Genomic DNA, 19,473 nt, shown 5'->3' with positions numbered 1-19,473 from the left:
ATCAACAGTGAACAGGAGGTTAAGCACTTTACTGTCTAGCTGGTGGTGGGAAGGAGGGTTGATGACAGCAAGGGGGCGCGGGCGCACATGGGTGGAGTATCTGATCCAGTTTCGGGTTGTTGAAAAAAGTGATATATAAGGTGATATCAGAGGAATGCGCACCTGGTGAAAGATAGGGGACAGGAGAACAGAGTTCCAGGTAGAGAGTCAGTTGACGCAAAAGCTCAGAGGCCTTGAGAGAGTTTTGCTCTTTTGAGGAAGTGAAAGTTGCTAAGTATGGCTAAAGGCTCATGGCAGGCTAGTCATGTTGAAGATGGAGTCAAGGTCTTGATACTGAAGGATCTTGAAATCTCGTTAATGATATTAGACTTTGACCGAAGTTAATGAGTTTTTGAAGGTTTGGTTCTTGTTTTGCATAGGATTAGATGTATGTTACAGAAAGAACTCGGTAGCTACATCTTGGGGAATGAATGAACGAGCCAGTGGTGTTGCCTAGGCTTGCTGTCACTTTTAAGGTTGCATTTTGCTCCTGTCCTTTATTCTGTTTATTTCTGTGATCTTTACCCAATCAAATTCAAAAATAGGAATTTTTCTTCATATGATGGTAATACTCAGGCTCATTCATGTGCTTCTCAACTCCAAACGTTATCAGAGCCTATTCCAAATTGGCTTGTAGCTGGAGTCCTTACGATCTGATCCTGTCAGGCTCAGTGGATTATTTGGATTCACAGAGTGGTCACGGTGAGTGTGGAAAGGGCACGGATTAACATTTGTGGCGCTAGACTCTAAGATCCTTTCCAACTCCAAAAGTCCATTATTCTAATCATAAGGATATCATATGCAGATTAATCAGTATATCTGCAGAAAGTATACCATCAGGCTCTAGGTTTATAGTAAAGTTCATATTCTATGAACATTGTAAGATAATTATCCTCATACAGGAATATATAATATGTTTTCCAGAGAATCATACTCATGCTGCTGTGATGAAATTTTCACATAATTCCAGGCACACCTTCTATTCTGTAAATATAAAAGAAAACATAGGACTGTTTTCACTTCCCTAATATTTTAAACTTTATCACCCAGTATAAGAAAAAAAAAACCTTCTTGATCCGTAGAGCATATCTCACAATTATCAAATAATAATTTATATTGAACAAAACTAACGAAGCTTCCGTACTAGAGAAGATAGTCATTTGCCTGTCTTTTATTTCTTGACAGGATAGCCCTCATTGAGCATAATGCTTATGCTGTTCCTATACTGAACATTTCCACTTTCTTCAAGTAAACGTGTTGTCAGAATTCTAGGTTTCTGTCCAGGGATTTGGGAAAACATAAGTTACCTAACCAAAATAAAAGTTTTCGTACCTTTATATAGATATTGCTTCCTACATTTATTTCTTAACCCTTCACAGCGAAGTTGAGTTAGTTTTTCTTAAAGCTGGCATCATGCTGTAAAGAAAAGCATTCCACTAGATGGAGCAGAGTAGAAGGAGAACTAAGCAGCAGTAGGATGTGTAGACAGGCTGAGTTGGCATCTGAGAAAGCAAGGACCAGCTACAATGTGACCAGCACGGGAAGGAAGGGAATTTGGGGGTGAGAATGCATGGCAGCTAGGGGTAGAGGGAAGTGGTAAAAGAGGAAGCATTATGAGCGATCAGGATGTTTGTGAATAAAAAAGAATGGCACCTGGGAATGAAGGGACTTCCAGGTTTAAAATCCATAGCCACAAACTAGTTATTTTTGTATGGATTAGAGACATTTTAGTTATTAGTGGCATCCACAAGGAACAAGTCGTTCTATATGAAATCACACCATGAGAACCCAATGTAATATCCCAGTTCTGGGAACCAGTGCCTTGGAAATGGGTTAGAAAATCTACTCTTGAGGATTTCCTTGAGTTTCGATATATATTAGCGGCCACAAACTCACTGCTTTTCTCATGCTTTAAGTGTTTTAGGCTCTAGCCGAGTCACTGGGCATGAAGATATGGAAGAGGAAAGCTTAGCTTCATGGAATAAACTTATGGTACAGCATTACTGCTTTACCTGCAGCCTACTTGTCTCTCCTTGCCCGGACTGTGTCTCAATATTAGTAGCTCTTTTACTGCCTCTCTTGAGCATCAGCTGATGATCACTGCTTTTGCCTCGTGGAATCACACAGAAGTTTAGATGGATACTTGCATGCATGTGAAAGTGCTTCCTTTTCCCTCCTTCACACTTTTCCAGGCTAAGTATCTTTAATTCTTCCCTAAAATAACTTTCAGGCCCCTTATCATTCTGGTTGCTTTTTTTGAAATTATTTTTTACTTAATAAGTAAAAATAATCGTAAGCGTCTTCTTCAAAGTATGGTTCTCAGACCTGCACAGAATAGTGCTGATGTTTTATGACTAAATACTGCCCACCAGATCTGTTGGATCCCTTGGATGTTATAGAAGCTCTTCCCAGACCACTGATACTGTTAACCTTCTTGTCAGCTCTAATCCTCAGGTGTTTTTTCATAAATCATTATCTAGTTTTGATTCCCTTAGCCTTTAGTACTTAACTGACTTTTCAGCCTAATCGTGAATTTTACTTCTAGCCTTATTAGACTTTTTGAAAAATATCTTGAATTGGATCTTATAGAATTACTTTGTCATCCTGGATAACCTATACACATCTTCTTTGGCTCACCTGTAAATACTATAATAAATTTGCGATATTTGTCTTCACGCCATTGTAACTAACATTGAGTAGGACTCACCATAAAAATTCCCACTCCACCTCTGGAGTTCTCCTTCCTTGTAAACTGACACCAATTCATTAATACACATAATTTGAGTATGATAGTACTTCCAGCTGTGAGTTCACCTAACTCTAAGGTCATTCAGCACAAATTCTCCTAAATTTACTGTCATTCACCCCACATGTTTCTGTCTTGTCCACAGGATTTTCATGGTGATTCTGTTAAGTGTGTTGTTGAAAGCACTGTCAAGGTGTCTGTGGAATTCCTGTCACCTACTAGGAGAATAACCCCATCAAAGAAGGGTATGAGGTTTTTCATGGTAGGACATGATTTGACCTTTAAGTTTGTTTTTTTTTCCATTTTAAAAGGGTTAACTGTTCATTATAGGAAATGAATGTGGACAGTGCAGAATAGGAGGAGGAAAAAAAATTCACCACCCAAAGGCAACTACTGTTTATATTGTGTGGTTGAGTGCGCATGTGGTTCCTTATACGGCCTTGAACCTAATTCTCTCTAAAATTTAGTAAGGGATACACATCAGGATCTGTAGCTTCTAAAATCCTGTTTGCCCTTTCTGGAGAGTCTAGACATGTTCACATCTATAGATAGGGTGCTTCTAGTTCCATGGTTTCTCAAATATTAAAGAAGCTGCATCATTAGTTTCATAAGGACCCTTTCCTGGTAGTCTGGATGTGACCTCCTTGGGTCTAGCATTTTGACTTTTATTAAAGTGTGTAAATTCTCTCTTACTATTTTATTTCGTGGTGTATTCAGTTTCACCCTGCCCTGGTTAGAGGAGCATTTTGTTTGATGGAGGAAACAGGCAAAAGCAAACAAACAAACAAACACAAAAGCAGCAGCGATATACTTTACTATCACTTGGCCATCTGTTCCTGTTACATTATTTTACCAGCCAGGGCACTTGGTTGCAATCGATGGAAACAGACTTGAACTTAAACCGAAAAGGAATATACGTAGACAGGGAAATTGGTAGCTCAACAGTCAATGGGAATGCTAGAGAAACAGGCTCAGGAAATGGGCAGTGGAATGACTGGACCACATCCAAGTTCATGTCCGGGAACATCCCCTACAGGACACTGCTGTGGCCACCACAGGAGCTGCTCCCACCAGGTACTGGATGCTGCTGCACTGGCCCTGGAGTGAGTTCTCAGCAGTCCCTTCTTTGAATCATATTCCCTCTTAGGAGATCAGGCAGGGGTTCTGATTGGCTGAGCATGTACCCACCCCCTACTGCTGGGGTTCAGGTTAGCAAATTGTCTGGCGTTTTAATTGTCCTATGTTGCGGGGTGGGAGTTGGGATTCTCCTCTTCCCCAAGATTCACACACTAGTGGATGCTTGAAATATAGGTGGCTGGTGCCAGCCGTTGGTAAATAAGTGCATACTTACTATAACCATCATTCCTGAGCAAATGGAAAGCAAGACAATGAAAACAAACTATAAGATATTTGGTACTTGGACATCTTTTATAAGCCTTGGCTAGTTTGGGAGTATGTGTTTCTTATTTGTAATTTCTTTTTGATTTTTTTTCATTTTTTTCTTCAAAAAAAGTACATTTTTTTTGTACTTCTATTTTTTTTTTTTTTTTTTTTTGCGGTACGCGGGCCTCTCACTGTTGTGGCCTCTCCCGTTGCGGAGCACAGGCTCTGGACGCGCAGGCTCAGCGGCCATGGCTCACGGGCCCAGCCGCTCGGCGGCATGTGGGATCTTCCCGGACCGGGGCATGAACCCGCATCCCCAGCATCGGCAGGCGGACTCTCAACCACTGCGCCACCCGGGAAGCCCTGTTTTTGTTTTTGTTTTTAATTTAAATTTGTGAAAGAATGGCCTGCAGTGGGGATGGTGTATTAGAAAGTTTCTGGGCCAGAACCAAAGTGTACTTGGGTCTGACTTTTGACTGTACCACTTAGTAGCTTTGAGCCTTGAATAAGCCATTTAGCCTCTCGGAGACTCAAATTCCTCATCTATAAAGTGGAAATAACAGTACCTACTTTGTAAAGTAATTGTAAGAACTAAAGAGAAAATGTTTCAAAGGACTTAGTGTATAGCAGAAGTTCAATAAATGATAGCTTTACATTACTGTTAGCCGCATTGGATTCTGAAGATACCGTATTCTTTTCTTCCCTTTTGAGATTGTTAGCAATTTATAAGAAGAATGTAAAGGCTAATTAATTATCTAAAGACTGACTTTCTTATTGGAGTCAGCTCTGTTTTTAATCTTTCAATTTTTCCATTTTGAAAACAAATTTACAGCAAATACAATTTTTATTTTTACTTCTCTGTGATCCCTTTGTCACACATATATTTCATAGTTATAATCATAGTGCATACATTATTTCTTACATATACTTCTGTAGCGTTCTTAAATGCCATGTCATTAAAAATCGGTGTTATCATTCGCCTAATTATTTGCTTCATGAGGGTCATTTGTTGTTTTCCCTCAGTTATATATGTGATCATCCTATGTAACTTTATAGCATTTTTTCCTTCTTTTAAAAAATATTTATTTGGTTGCACCAGGTCTTAGTTGTGGCAGATGGGCTCCTTAGTTGTGGCTTGCGGGCTCCTTAGTTGTGGCACATGGGCTCCTAAATTGTGGCATGAGAACTCTTAGTTGCGGCGTGCATGTGGGATCTAGTTCCTTGACCAGGGATCAAACCTGGGCCCCCTGCATTGGGAGCGTGGAGTCTTAACCACTGTGCTACCAGGGAAGTCCTGCATTTTTCTTCTTTTGCATCATTTCTTTTAAGATGATTCCATGAGGAAGGGAAAACTGGGTCAAGTTGTATGGGCAGTTTTGTAGTTCTTGATATGACATAATTATCACTCTGAATTTTTTTACATCTATATCTATATATACATATCTTAGAGTTTAAGGTACATGGCTGTGCATTGCCTCTTTCACTATTGTAAACTGCAAGATTACATGATCACTTATTCTTGAGATTTCTTTCACTTCCACACCCACCAATATTTTTAGCAACAGCACTTCTTTAATGTAAAGAATGGCACTGTTAATTCCCTTAATATTACCTCTTTCCTTGAGACATGACATTATCAGCAAGCTAGTCATGAATTTAAACATTTTTTGGACCAAAAATATGATAACAATGCCCATTATGCATTGAGAACTGCAGCTAGTTTAATTCATTCATTCATTCATTTAATAAATGCATGTTTATTTAATAAATGCATGTTTATTAGCTACTAATAAACATGCTCTGTTGAGTTCTGGGGATAAGATGAATAAGGCATGAATCCTGTCCCCAAAGAGTTCAGTCTGTATGAAGGACAGCAAGTAATAATAAGACAAGAATTGAGATATTGTATGCAGAAGGTGCAAACAAAACACCGAGAAGGATTGCCTTATTTAATCTTGGCAAGCTAGGGAGGGCTTATTGCAGAGGTGACACCCGTATCTCACCCTAAAGGACAAGTAGGAGTTAGGGAAGCAGAGAAGGGGGATGAGAGAGAATTCCAAAGAAAGGAAGTAGAATCTATGAAGGAGAACGGCACCTTTATGGGACCGCGTGTAGTTCAGTTTAGATCTCAGAAGGGAGTGATGAGACATGAGGCTGGCAAGGCAAGCAAGGAAGGTCCTGCTGAAGATTGACCCTAAAGAGTATCTACCTAAGAAAAGAAAAAAAAAAAAAGAGTATATACCTAAAAAAAACCCAGTAATTCAAAAAGATATGTGCACCCCAGTGTACATAGCAGCCTTATTTTTAATTGCCAAGATATGGAAGCAACCTAAGTGTCCATCAACAGATGAATGGATAAAGAAGTTATGGTACATATATACAATGGAATACCACTCAGCCATTAAAAAAAAGAACAAAATTTTGCCATTTGCAGCAACATGGATGGACTTGGAGGGCATTATGCTAAGTGAAATGAGTCAGACAGAGAAAGACAAATACTGTATGATAGCACTTATATGTGGAATCTCAAAAATACAACAAACTAGTGAATATAACCAAAAAGAAGCAGACTCACAGCTATAGAGAACAAACTAGTAGTTACCAGTGGGGAGACAGAAGGTGGGAGGGGCACAAGAGGGGTAGGGGAGCAAGAGGTACAAACTATTAGGTATAAAATAAGCTTCAGTGATATATTGTGCAACATGGGGAATATAGCCAGTATTTTATAATAACCATAAATGGAGTATAACCTTTAAAAATTGTGAATAATTATATACCTGTAACTTACATAATATCGTACAGCAACTATATGTCAATAAGAGAAGAAAATCCTCAAAAAATTAAAAAAGAAAGAAAGAAAGTTTGTCTCTAAAGAGTTTCCATTTTATCCAGGCAGTAGGGAAACAAAGTGAAGGGTTTAACCTGGGGGCTGATATGATTAGGTTTCCAGTTTTAGAAAGATCGTCGAACTATATATAGTGTGGCCAAGGGCAAGGCCAGTTGCAAAGATACTAGTTAGGAATCTGCTGCAGTAATCCCGGGTAGAAACAATGACAGAGTGAAATCAGAGATCAGTCCTGTTGGGAGAGAAGAGAACAGAATCTGGAGGAGGATGGTAACGCAGTGGACAGAACGTGATGAGAGAGATGCCTGGCAGGGACCTACACAGGCATCTCTGACTTAGGCCACTGGGTCGATGGTGCTGCACTTCCCGGCCCTAGAGAACCCAAGATATGAGGAGCAATGCTTGGGGATGAAGTGGGAGAGGGATGCATAGAGCTTTTGCCTCGCTGATTTGAGGTGGGATGGATGAGAAAAGACATCCAGGAGGCAGAATGGATCTTCATCTGGGCTGAAGATAGATCGTGGGAGCTGTCAGGGTACAGATGATAATGGAAGCTGTGGGGAAATTTCTTTAAAACAGAAGAGTGAGTTCAGGACAGAATCCTGGGGTTGCTGATATTAAGTCAAGGAGAGGGGAAGAGGAATCTATAGGAAATTAAGAAGATCAGCGAGGTGGGAGGGAAATCCAGGAGAATGTGGCATCACAGAGGCCAAGGAAATGGAGACTTAAGGAAGGAGTGGTCCAAAAAAGTGAAAAGCCATTGAATGTTCAGTTAAAAGAACTGAAAAGTACTTTGGGGCTTGACAACAAAGAGGTCAAAGCTGAACTGGGCAAGAGCAGTTTTATTAGAATGGTGTGGCAGGAACCAGGTAGTGGCACTTTGAGGATTGCTTGGAATGGGTAAAACAAGTGATGAGCATGGACAGATGTCCCCCGCATCTTGACATTAAGGGAGGAAGGGAGGGGAAGGAAGAATAGTGGCTACAAGAAATGTAATAGTAACAAAAAATAATTGAGTTATTAACCATGTCATTCATGTATGCTTCTAAGCACTCTGTATGTATGTGTGTGTATGTGTATGTGTGTATTGTGTAGGTATGTGTGTATGTGTGTGTATGTGTATCTGTGTGTATGTGTGTATGTATGTGTGTGTATGTGTGTAGGTATGTGTGCAGGTATGTGTGTGTATGCATGTAGGTATGTGTGTGTGTGTGTGTGTGTGTGTGTGTGTGTGTGTGTGTATGCTCGTTTGATTCTTGCAACAACCTTATAAAGTAGGTGTTATTATCTTCATTTCACACATGAGAATACTGAGATACAGAAGTTAAAAGGCTTTCCCAGAGATCATGTAACTTTTAACTACGGGAGCTGGGATTTGAACCTGAGAAGTCCACTCCAGAGTTTAGATCTTAATCACTAGAGAATATTGCCTCTGATATTACCATCTCTAGCAACCCAGAATTTTGTTTAGGGAAGCATGATGTTCTCAGGTGAAAAAATCAGAAGCAAGATGGTATGGTAAGTATGAACCTCATACAGAGAACAAATGTTAATATAGATTTTTTTTTCCCTATAAAACCACAGTACAGAGTTTGCCTAAGTGTAGTTAGGACCAAAGTGACCAAAGGATGCTATGGGACATTCCCTATATGATAAGGATTGATAGGTAGGGTGGACTCGGTTTAGAGAGACGTTGAGAGACTGCTGAGGTAGTTTAGAATTAATGTAACAAACAGCTGGGAGCCAGTATGGGTTCCTAAAAAAGGACCAAAGCTATTATTTTTATGAATTCTAATCCTGTAGAAGTAGTCAGATCAGATGAGAGGGGGAAAGAGACAGATGTCAATTGTGCTAGGCTGGGAGACAGTTTCATCGGCCCAGGTATAAGGTGCACAGCGTCTGGTTGAGAGTTGTGGTGTGTGCAGAGAGGCAGTTCTGACAGAGCTTGTGAAGAAAGGATGGAGAGATTTGGTGAGTGTTTGAATGAGAGTTGGGTGGGGCGAAGGTGGGGAACAACTCAGTGAGACTCAGTTATTTCACAAAGTAGGAAACCAGTGGGCGGAAAAAAACAGAATTGGGGGATGTGGAATGGGAACTGGTATGAGAAAAAATAATCCACCAAACGCATTTTTGTTGGGTGCTTTCTGTGACCTGTGATCCGAGCCCTCTCATAAGTACTGAACATGGATTCAGCATGAGTTGAGTTCAGACATGCTGAGTTCCAGGTAATATTGGGGTATCCAAATCAAAGTGACTCACAGCAGTTAAAACCACAAGGCTTGAGTCTGGGTAAGAATTTCGGGGACCGAGTTATTAACTTGAGAACAGTAGCCTAAAGATGAAGGTTGGATCTTGTATGGATTCAATTAGAGCCTTGGAAAAGAATGTCATTTTTTTTCTTGTGTCTCTGTGTGAATTTCCACGTGGTATTGAAGGCGGGTATGCCGAGTATTCATTTCAGAGTATATTATCTGCTCCAGATAGGGCGAAAAATGATGTCTTAATCACCTACCATCAAATATCTCATGGCTCTTTTTTAGAGTTATAGCACTTAGAACCCAGGGTCATGGCCACAGTCTACTGTAGGTCATTGTTTCTTACTTCTGGGAAATTTTGACAGGTTTCTTAGAGGTCTGGAATTATTTCTGTTCTAAACCGTCTCCTATTATTAGACACTGTTAAGTATCCGAATGCTTTTTCATCTTTGCAACGATAAGTGAACCAGGAACAGAAACTCACAGTATTGCTAGAAGTGAGCAAAGGCAAGTTTCTATTCATGGTTCTAGGAATTTATTCCTCTTCAGATTTTTAGTGCTTAGCACCCTATTGCCTAGGATTTATGGGAGAAAGAGACCAAGGCTGGCATTTGATGGTCACTCATGGGGTTTTTGTATCTCTCTGGGCTTTTTCCTAGGTCTTAGCGGAAATGATATTGGCCTCGCATATTTTGGGGAAAGGGAGAGTGTTTCAGATCTTTTGTAAATAATAGTGTGGGAATATGGGCTTGGCTAGTAGAGTTTGATTTATAAATGATGCTCCTGCTAGAACAGTACATTTGACCACGTGGATATACACCCTCGAGCACAATATATACTCTCTATGGAGATCTGCCTTTGTTATATACTGTTATATACTCTCTGTGTAGATCTGCCTTTGTTATATACTGTTATATACTCTCTATGGAGATCTGCCTTTGTTACATATTTGTTTGTGTTTCTGTGCATTTTGCTATACATGCACACACAAGTTATTTATGACCATCCCAGCATGCAGAGAACACTAGCAGATCCTCAATATATTTGTCACATTGAGTTACTATTAACTTTAGCATCTTTCTGTCTGTTAATGAGACATGGATACCTTTTCAGAACAATATGGTCTAGTGACCCTTGTAGGGATATCCTTGTAAGGATTTGTAAGCAACTGACTAGTTTTCAGATGACTTGCTTCCTTCCCTGTACCTTCCAAAGTTGGTAAAGTAACTCTTCAATTTCCTTAGACACTCAATAGCGGAGCTTTGTCCCTGGCACCTTTCCTGCCCTGTCAGGACAGGGGCAGGGAATATTTTACATTAGTACTTTCTGGCCTCATTGTATGGATGTATTGCTCATAGGATGTAGGAATTTAGCTAGATAATAATGATATCATCTATGTGGGTAATGTTAATCTATATAATGCTGCAAACAAAATCTGCCCTGTTCCCTGTTCTTAAAAGGTAGAGTTAATTGATTTTGATGGATGCCAAGTTTAGTCATAAGTTGCATTGAACTGTGACTATGAAAGTTAATGTTTTGAACTCCTAGGGAAAAAAAGAAAGAATACTATTGTTAAAATGCTGTCTTCTACAGGAGGGATTTAGATTAGTTTACATGACTAGATCCCCCTTCTTTCTTTTTTTCCATATCTTTAAAAGTGCCAATTTCATCTAGAAATATGGGAATTCCTTTCAAATACACTAGTAATTTATTTATTTTGAGACTTCAAAAGGCTCAAATCAATGTAGAGCATATTGAAAAAGAGAAACCTGTAATCAGAGTGATTCAAATGCATCTAAATTTCTTCTTCAGGAAAAGTCTGACCTTATAAATTGAGCTTACAAGATGCAAACACCAATAAAAAGCATAGCCTACTAAGGAAATGATTGTGTGCACTATTTTATGGGAAAAAATCTATATAATATAGTTAAATATATAAATATATTTATATATTTTATAAATAAAACTATGTATTACATAATTTCTTACATTTATATTATATTTATATATAATTGTATCTTGTAAATATACATAATTTTTCTTTGTGTTCCATTAGAGCTATTTAATAGAAGGGAGAAACACATATTTCTCTTAATATCATAGTGAACCAATTTTCCATTATGTATAGGTCACTTTAATATGTTCAGGGAATTTCAGGTATAGGGTCTGTGCCCCTAAAGGGCTGTTGATCTATTTGAGAAGGATCAAAGAACACCTAAAAGGAAATATAACAATTCTCAAGAGCATAGAAGAGGTTCTGTATAAATAAGCCAGACACTGGTTATCAGAGTTGAGTTCCTAACTAATTAAAGATGACCAGAGTGTTTTAAGAAGTCCTTTAGAAGTGGACCTTCTCCCATTCTTAGAGAAATGTTAATTCTTAGAACTTCAGAGGTCAAGAGGAAAAACCTTCCTCAGAAGAGTAACTGTGGCCAGTTATATACGGGTGTCACTTAAGTCACAGGTCTAAGTGAGTTTCAGGGTATGGTAAGTTCCCTCATTCTGGCTCAAGTCAAGTTTTGGGAAAGGCAGAATTTGGAGATGAGGATGGAGTTGATAAGGCCCAGATCATGGAGGGTGTTGTTAGAATTCCAGGCCAAATACGTGCACTGTATCCTGTAGACAGTCAACATCAATTAAGGCTTCTGTGCCTTAAGAGGAGTGATGTGTTTAAGGTGGAAGCGTGGATGGAGGGAAGGCATGGAATCTAGTGAGCACGTCACTGTGGATTTTTCAAGGGTCGAACAGTGAGGGTCCGCACGAGAGTGGCGACAGTAGGACTAGAAAGAAATGGACTTGAGAAGCATTTCAAAGGCAGAATTCACCCCCACTCAGAGCCTGACGGGATTTGGGAATATTATTGGAAGGAGTAATAATCACTTCATCAGAAAAATCAGTGGAGCCATCTACTGCAATTGATTGATCCTTGTGTACCATCAATCTCTATTTCTGGACAACAAAGCCAAGATGATTTGGGAGAGTGAAATTTTGTCTTCTGTGGTTGGTGACCTGCCCCCAAATGGCTTGATTAATTATGAGACATTCTGCTTCCTCAAGGTGACAGTGAGGGAATGGCATTGTTAAGAACTTCAGGTGTTGACTAGATGAGAACTATCTGAGGGAAGCCTTTTTTCTAAGGGGCGTGGCTTTATCATAACGTTACCTGAACATGTGGGTTAAGATCCTTCTGCATCTCCTTTCCCCTCACCTGGTAACAGCACACAAGGCTGCGACCAATGGTATATTTGATTGGATGTATGGAATAATTACTGTATGTGGCCCTCAATATTGTACCTCTTTGTCAAGCCTTTTAAGCACATATCACTAGGATGTATCTTTTAGTACTCTATGAGGTAGGCAGGCATACTTTTCCAATGAAACATAAAGAAAAGAAAATTCTTGAAGTTGAATAGTAAATTGGATTTTTGCCCAACTGGATAGGGTAGGTCAAGGTTAGTGCTTTGAGTGCTTTAGACTAGAATAAGTATGCAAAATTTTATACGTAAATTTCACTTATATGCCACTTGCAGTGAGTTTCTGCTGTGGATACATATCCAGGGCTGCTTCCAGTCTTATCCATATTCACTGGCTGATGTGAAAGCAAAATAAGATGGGAGTCTTCATTGGAAAACACCCTGCATCTTGACATCTGGTGTCTAAACTTTATGTCAATATTGATATCATCTCAAGGAATAGCAGATTTCAGACTGGTGACTGCTCTGCCTTGAACTATTTTCTGAAAATGGAGGATATTTCAGTAGATGTTCCAAATGGTAACTATAGTCACAGATCAAAGGACCATGGATGAGAGGAGATTACTGTCTTAGAAAAGTGTACATTCTTGTAAATATTTATATTTTTTGTCCTTGAGGTCAAACACTGTCAACATTTTCCTAGGTCACATATAAGTGATTGAACTCCTTATTCACTTTGTGCCAGAGTGTAATGTGAATGAATTAGAATTAGTGAAGGAAGAATTGACTTATATTATTTAAGTAATTACTCCACCCCACCAAAGTACACACTTACTGTCAAGAGTAGGCCTCATTAGTTCTTTTTCTTGGTTCGCCATTAGCTGGGTGGTATGTCCTTTTCCAAACTCTTTGAGAATAAGAACAATTGAATGAATGATTATAAAAGACTGAGTAGGACTTTCTGGGGGCAGCATAGCATTTAAACCGGCAAATTGGCTCTGTGATGGGCTGATCTAAAAGGTATTAATGAATGATGGTTTACAATTAGAGCTTTATGTATATTAAGTCATTTCATCCTCAAAATTACACTAATGATTAGGTGCTATTTTTAACCCATTTTGTAGATGAGAAAATTGGGGAACAGAGATATTAAGTAACTTGTTCAGAATCACACGGGTACATTACAGGGCTGGGATTCAAACCAGAAATTGACTTCCCAGCCCAGGCTTTTAAAGACTACATTCTACCATCTGTTACTGTAGAGTGGAGGGTTCCTAATTATATGAAAAAAAAATTCTACATGTATTAAGAGCTTTTTTTAATATCAAAAGGGCTTATTCTTTAATTTTTGAAACATTGGGAAGGACCATGAGATGAAGAAGGTTGTATGCTTTGGATCTTTTTGAGTCAGTGTTATATATGCAGTGTTTCTCTAATTCAAATTGAATGAGCTTTTCAGTTTAAAAACATTTCTAGGTATTTTACTGACTAGATACTTTGAGTTAAATTTGACTCTCTGCTAGCCACATGTATTGGGTGTTCTCTGTGGATTATTCAGTTATCAAGTCATTCTGGATATCTTTTAACTCTTCAACTAAACAAACCACTCTGTGTCATGAAAGATGTAATTGAATTTTGATATTAAGCTCAAAAAACGATCATTGGGAAGCTGAATGTGCTTCAGGAGAAGGTCCCAAATACATTGCAAATTATTGTTTGTGGTCTTTTGTCCTCTGTCACCAGTCATGCCTTTCAGAATACAGAACTCCTGCTTGGCGTTAGCTAGACTCTTGCAGGAAAAAGTTAATGTCCCACGTCTAAAGCTCATATAGCTGCCATATAAGGTGTTGCTGAAACTTACTTATTTGGCAACCAGTGACAGTGAGAGACCTTAATTCCTATTTCTTTGAAGAAGGGAAACATGAATGATGGTGATCATGGGCTTTTTGATGAATTTGTTACCACTGTAGAATGAAGATGGTCCCAAAAAGTTCTGATATTTTTTCTTTGTTTATTTAGATAATACGTCAGAATGCATCACTTGACATTTTGTATTTCATATTTTCTATAAACTTCTGATTATAAGAATCTATAATTTCTATAATTATTTCCCTCTCTCATACACATGAGCATGTGTATACACACACATGCAATCAGAACAGTATGATATTAGGAAGTCTTTCACTTTTCTGATTTGATAGGGTTAGACATTTTATAAAGGCACTAAATAGGAAAACAAGGAAAATAGCTAAGGACTCATATATGGCGTGGCTTATTTATTCCTCATTGGATTTTGAGTAAATCACTCGCCCCAAGGAAACCAAAGTGACCTGTGTCAGTGGCACGGCTACTCTCAGCAGACTTGGTTGTTGACCCCAGGCCACCCATCTTCCCTGAGTACCTACATATATCTCTCCTTGAGAATTTCTGTTGGCCTACTGTTTACTCAGGTGCATTGAATTTACAGTGATCACTCTTAACCTTACACATGTAAGGTAAAGAAAGCAAATCCCACTAATTTTTTAGTTTTATGGTCTACACTGGATCGAGGTGCAAAGTGTGAGGGCCCACAGTTTTGAAAATGATTTTCATCAGCTTTCTAAAATGCTGTGAAAACTCAGCTTCATATTTTATATATCAAAATGCTTAAGGACTTGAACTTGCATAAATATTCTAAAAGGTTTTAAATGAAAGTGAGCCACCTATATATATACATATATGTGTGGGAGTAATTACATACATATTCTTTACATACATATATGTAAAATCAGGTGAGGTCCATGTGTAAGTGTTTAGCCGAGCAAAATGAGACTTGGTGCTAAAGGAGGCTAAGGTTGCAGACTCAATTCCTATACAGACTCTTTAGTTAATTCTGTTCTTAATTCATAGATTGAACCCCTGACCCTTGGTCATATTTTGTGTAATATCCCAGCTGGTCCAAAAAGGCAGAGTGAATGAATGAGTGCAACTCACCCCACTATTGGGAAAACAAGCAAATTTATCAGGGTAGATCCATAATGTATCTGTTTTTTTGAGGGCAAGTTTAATTTTACTCTCACATTCAGTGTGATTTTGATATTACTATGAAGTCTTGTTAAAATATGTAAATAGGGCATTTGCTAAACTGTCTTTATTTAGTGCTCTTTTTTAAGTGATCATAAAATTTTAATGACTATTATTACTGATACTCTAATAAGTACTTCAATGAATTTTTTGATGGTTAAATATAATTTGTATGCTACTCCAGAATCTCAATATGGGGATTTTAATATTGAAACATTACTGTAAAATATTCATGCCATCAGCCTTCCATATTGCTATACCAAAGAATAAATGCATGTTGATTTGAACTTAAATCTTTCTGACAGTCAATGGTCTGGGTATCACAGAATCTTGTAATGCATTAGTCATTCAGCTGAGGGAAAGGGACCTGCCTTTTCAGAGTACTAATAAATTGATGTTAAAAACCATTTTATTCTAACCAAGAAGTCTCCTGCTTTATAGTCTAATTTTGGACATAAATGTGGGTTACTTACATAGAGAGATAACCTTAACCTTTCAGTAGCAACAAGTGCCGGGTGAGGTTAAGGCCAAGAGTTGAGCCTTTCTGTTATCAAAACGTTATTGGTCTAAACTCAAGGACCACAATATATGATTATTGCTCAATGTTCAAATAATTGGGATTCTCTTGAATTCTGCTCTGTGACATTATGTTTGCTCACATTGTAAGTCTCCTACACCCCGGAAGGTTTTTTTTGTTTTGTTGTTGTTGTTTTTAAAGCAGACCAGCAATTAGTAGGAAAAGTTTCCTCTCCTGCGCCTATGATTAGCTTGAGCCCAAACAAAGCAGCTCATGAGATTGCATTCATGCTATTTATGTAGACATTAGACACAGGAACAGGTTCTTAACAATGTGACTACTTGGGCTTTATGTTTCACAGCATGCAGCATTTTGTTGATGCTTTATAAATAGTGTCACCTATTTATAACCTTCAGCCACTATTCTTCTAGTGGCATTCTCAAGTGGTCTCCAGTTTGGTTAACATCAGCCACTCAGATGCACTTCTGTTCTGTTGCTGGAAAAGTTACACGGGAAGATGCGAGCTGTAGCTAAGGAAAGTCTGAGAAACTGTTAGAGGTGGGAAAGTTCAGATATAATTAACGTCTTATAGCAAACATTGAAGACGTTGAAAAGAAACAGATCAGATGAGTTTTATCTTATGAAGATGTCATTTGACAGATACAGAACAGTAGTCTTGCTTGAAAAGATCTCTACATACACTGAGAGTTTTATATTCCATCAAAAGAAGAAAAAGAAAAACAAAAAAACAAAAAAACCCTGAGGTGCCAGGAGATCCCTATGGGGGAAGAGCTGTCTGTGCGTGTATCTCAGGGGATCTTTGGGGGACATTTATCCTCATCTTGGAGGTAGAGGGAAGATTTTAAAGTTCAGAATATTTCCGCCACCTTCTTCTTTCCTCCCCTTGTGCTTACTTCCAGGCAAGGGTGAAAACCTGCTTTATATCCCCTGTGTCTGATAGAGAATCTACATCAAAAGCAGGAAAGTGAGAGAAGAGAGAGGAAAGTGAGGAACAGAGATCAGCTCGTTGCTTTGTGGCAGGTTATAAAATCAGCAAAGGCCTTTGCGGACCCAGGAGCCAGACAGAACTCACAGGAGTAGAAGTAATCTGTTAACAAATGCAGGCCAGTTGGCCACCCCAATGACTGCTGTTTGTCAGTCACAATAGGTACAGATAAACACACAGTTCTAACCTATTTGCATTCATAAACAATATGGAGAAAGAGCGAGATGGGATGAAGGGGAAAATAAAAATCAGTCTTTCTAAAATTTTTCACATGGCAGTTTTTGACTTGAGAAGGATTACTGTGAAGAGAACATTTGCCAAACCTGCATTTTCTATTTTTTTATGCCCATTTTCCAACTGGTTCAGAGAGGAACATACTTTTATAAAAACTGAAGTATAGGGGATTTACAATATTATGTTAGTTTCATGTGTACACTATGGTGATTTGGTATTTTTACAGATTATACTCCATTAAAAGTTTTTACAACATAACGGCTATAATTCCCTGTGCTATACAGTATATCCTTGTCACTTAACTATTTTATACACAGTAGTTTGTATCTCTTCATCCCATACCCCTAATTTGCCCCTCCCCCTTCCCTCTCCTCTTTCATAACCACTGGATTATTCTATCTGTGAGTCTGTTTCTGTTTTGCATATACATTCATTTGTATTGTTTTTTTAGATCCCACGTATAAGTGACATCATAGTGTTTGTCTTTCTCTGTCTGGCTTATTTCACTAAGCACGATGTTAACTACCAACCTGTTGGTAGTCTTTCAGTGATAACAAAAGCCACTCACACCACAGGTTAGGGTAACTCTGTGGTAGTTACAGTCTAGAAATCTACAGACACACAGTAGTGGAGCCAAACCCCAATACAGTAAGTTCCCCTACATATGAACGAGTTCCGTTCCTAGAGCACGTTCGTAAGTCCAGTTTGTTCATAAGTCCAACAAAGTTAGCCTAGGTACCCAACTATCACAATCGGCTGTACAGTACTGTACTGTAATAGGTTTATAATACTTTTTACACAAATAATACATAAAAGACAAACACAAGAAATAAAACATTTTTAATCTTACAGTACAGTACAGTACCTTGAAAAGTACAATAGCACAGTATTGATACAACAGCTGGCATCCAGGGGCTGGCATTGAGTGAACAGGCAAGAAGAGTTCCTGACTGGAGGAGGGAGAGGAGGTGGGAGATGGTGGAGCTGAAGGATCGTCAACAATAGGAGACGGAGGGCGAGCTGCAATTTCACTCATGCCTTACGTGATTAGACATGCGAATGCACGTTCACATCTTTGAAAGTTCGCAACTTGAAGGTTCGTATGTAGGGCACTTACTGTAGACTTTCTTCTGTGATCATCCACTGCAGCAACCCTCTGGTAACTCCTGACACAGTAGAGCTGCTGGCCATAGACCCTGGATCCCTTTTTGGGGGTGAAATGCCTTTTCCTGGCTGTAAAAAGCAAATGCATGGTTCTTCTGATGTGTTCAGACTGGCTTGAGACCCTGGCTTTAATAGGCAAGGTCTGTAGGTCTCGAGGCTCATATTCTCTCTTTCCTCATCTGGGTAACAATAGGGTGATGACAGGCATTAAAGCCTAGAGAGGATATAAAGGTCCATCATAATAAGGGTAGATTAGTGTACATCACAATGCCATGTGCCAAAAATGGAGGTGAAGTTTCTGTCTCAGCTCATTACTCTGAAATGCCATAAACTGGGGTGTGCTCTTTAGCCTGCTGGGTTTCTGAAGCCAAGTCATTAACAGGAATTGTAATCAAGCTGGACAGTTACTTTAAAATGTGGGCCAACAAGTCCAGAGGTAAGGAAATAAACCAGGATGAGCATTATAACTTGAGCACGCCCACTTTGGTAGATCACAGAATGAGCTACACAGCAGAAAAACATTGTATGCCCAAGAACCTTAAAGGATAACCCGAAAAAAAAAAAGTGCTCAAAGAGTCTAGATATGCTTTTATTCTTTGTAAAGAAAGTTATTTCAGAGTGATTTCCCTGAAGGTTGGCATTACCCTGCCTAAAGGTTTGTGGTCAACAGAAGTCTTTGGGGAAAAGTCTTTAGCCACTTTGACGTAGAAAGTCAACGGCTTTTCCGAAATGTGACAGGCTCGTAAACCCCAAACAGGTCTGAATGGAGTAGAGGGGTGAGAGGATCAATTCTCCCTGTCATTCTAGTAGTTTAAAAATATTGGAAACTAGCCTCCATCAGTGCCTTGAATCTTTTATTTTCTTCCTTTAAGACTAAGCCACCTATAATAATCCAGCAGATGTTACAATTAAAGCCCACAGAGAGGTCTGTGGATTTATCTGGGCTGTGGGTTCTATCACGCATCCCTCAGTCATTTTCCATAGTCAGTAATTTTTTTTTTTTTTAACCTGGCAATGATGTCAACTT

At 38.9% G+C, this 19,473-nt stretch overlaps 1 protein-coding gene across 7 annotated transcripts in view; it reads left to right on the top strand.

The window, feature by feature from the left end:
• The window catches only part of ESRRG (estrogen related receptor gamma), a 588,258-nt gene that overhangs the window by 464,478 nt on the left and 104,307 nt on the right, over positions 1–19,473 (top strand). The window lies entirely within an intron of this gene.

The sequence above is a fragment of the Stenella coeruleoalba genome, assembly GCF_951394435.1.
Source record: "Stenella coeruleoalba genome assembly, chromosome: 1".
Taxonomy (NCBI): domain Eukaryota; kingdom Metazoa; phylum Chordata; class Mammalia; order Artiodactyla; family Delphinidae; genus Stenella; species Stenella coeruleoalba.
Note: the sequence above shows the minus strand (reverse complement) of the source record. Positions and strands in the feature narration are given on the sequence as shown.